Source organism: Cornus florida, unplaced genomic scaffold (assembly GCF_030987335.1).
Source record: "Cornus florida cultivar Cherokee Brave unplaced genomic scaffold, ASM3098733v1 CherokeeBrave_3.0.0_Hap2_scaffold_112, whole genome shotgun sequence".
NCBI lineage: Eukaryota > Viridiplantae > Streptophyta > Magnoliopsida > Cornales > Cornaceae > Cornus > Cornus florida.
In genome coordinates, this window is record NW_026775597.1 from 32,501 (window position 1) to 35,000 (window position 2,500).

The following is a 2,500-nucleotide window of genomic DNA, read 5'->3' on the forward strand; positions in this document are numbered from 1 at the left end:
CGCAGGGGTGCTTGAGCATGCGGGAGAGGAGCCATAATGGGCAACATTGACTCGGGGGACCTCCAAATCGAAATCCGTCTCGAGCAAAACACTTCTTAAGCTTCTAGGAAGCTCCCATAAAACTTCCAAACCCAAACTCCAAACTTTATTTTTTAGCATACAATGCCCACGTGCACGCCGGGGTGCTTGAGCGTGCGGGCGAGGAGCCGTAATGGGCAAAATTAACACGGGGGACCTTCAAATCGAAATCCGTCTCGAGCAAAGCACTTCTTAGGCTTCTAGGAAGCTCCCATCAAATTTACAAACCCAAACTCCAAACTTCATTTTTTAGCACACAATGCCCACGTGCACGCGGGGGTGCTTAAGCGTGCGGGCGAGGAGTCATAATGGGCAAAATTAACTCGGGGGACCTCCAAATCGAAATCCGTCTCGAGCAAAGCACTTCTTAGGCTTCTAGGAAGCTCCCATAAAATTTCCAAACCCAAACTCCAAACTTCATTTTTTAGCATACAATGCCCCCGTGCACGCGGGGGTGCTTGAGCGTGCGGGGGAGGAGTCATAATGGGCAAAACTAACTCGGGGGACCTCCAAATCGAAATCCGTCTCGAGCAAAACACTTCTTAGGCTTCTAGGAAGCTCCCATAAAATTTCCGAACCCAAACTCCAAACTTCATTTTTTAGCATACGATGCCCACGTGCACGCCGGGGTGCTTGAGCGTGCGGGCGAGGAGTCATAATGGGCAAAAACTAACTCGTGGGATCTCCAAATCAAAATCCGTCTCGAGCAAAGCATTTCTTAGGCTTCTAGGAAGCTCCCATAAAATTTCCGAACCCAAACTCCAAACTTCATTTTTTAGCATACGATGCCCACGTGCACGCCGGGGTGCACGAGCGTGCGGGCGAGGAGTCGTAATGGGCAAAATTAACTCGGGGGACCTCCAAATCGAAATCCGTCTCGAGCAAAGCATTTCTTAGGCTTCTAGGAAGTTCCCGTAAAATTTTCAAACCCAAACTCCAAACTTCATTTTTTAGCATACGATGCCCACGTGCGCGCCGGTGTGCACGTCGGGGTGCTTGAGCGTGCGCGCGAGGAGCCGTAATTGGCAAAATTAACACGGCGGAAATCTAAATCGAAATCCGTCTCGAGCAAAGCACTTCTTAGTCTTCTAGGAAGCTCCCATAAAATTTTCAAACCCAAACTCCAAACTTCATTTTTTAGCATACGATGCCCACGTGCACGCCGGTGTGCACGAGCATGCGGGCGAGGAGTCGTAATGGGCAAAATTAACTCGGGGGACCTCCAAATCGAAATCCGTCTCGAGCAAAGCATTTCTTAGGCTTCTAGGAAGTTCCCGTAAAATTTTCAAACCCAAACTCCAAACTTCATTTTTTAGCATACGATGCCCACGTGCGCGCCGGTGTGCACGTCGGGGTGCTTGAGCGTGCGCGCGAGGAGCCGTAATTGGCAAAATTAACACGGCGGAAATCTAAATCGAAATCCGTCTCGAGCAAAGCATTTCTTAGGCTTCTAGGAAGCTCCCATAAGATTTCTGAACCCAAACTCCAAACTTCATTTTTTAGCATACGATGCCCACGTGCACGCCGGTGTGCACGAGCATGCGGGCGAGGAGTCATAAAGGGCAAACTTAACTCGGGGGACCTCCAAATCGAAATCCGTCTCGAGCAAAGCATTTCTTAGGCTTCTAGGAAGCTCCCATAAAATTTTCAAACCCAAACTCCAAACTTCAATTTTAGCATACCATGCCCACGTGCACGTCGGGGTGCACGAGCGTGCGGGCGAGGAGTCATAATGGGTAAAATTAACCCGGGGGACCTCCAAATCGAAATCCGTCTCGAGCAAAGCACTTCTTAGTCTTCTAGGAAGCTCCCATAAAATTTTCAAACCCAAACTCCAAACTTCATTTTTTAGCATACGATGCCCACGTGCACGTCGGGGTGCACGAGCGTGCGGGCGAGGAGTCATAATGGGCAAAATTAACTCGGGGGACCTCCAAATCGAAATCCGTCTCGAGCAAAGCATTTCTTAGTCTTCTAGGAAGCTCCCATAAAATTTTCAAACCCAAACTCCAAACTTCATTTTTTAGCATACGATGCCCACGTGCACGTCGGGGTGCACGAGCGTGCGGACGAGGAGTCATAATGGGCAAAATTAACTCGGGGGACCTCCAAATCGAAATTCGTCTCGAGCAAAGCATTTCTTAGGCTTCTAGGAAGCTCGCATAAAATTTTCAAACCCAAACTCCAAACTTCATTTTTTAGCATACGATGACCACGTGCACGCCGGGGTGCTTGAGCGTGCGGGCGAGGAGTCATAATGGGCCAAAACTAACTCGTGGGACCTCCAAATCAAAATCCGTCTCGAGCAAAGCATTTCTTAGGCTTCTAGGAAGCTCCCATAAAATTTCCGAACCCAAACTCCACACTTCATTTTTTAGCATACGATGCCCACGTGCACGCCGGGGTGCACGAGCGTGCGGGC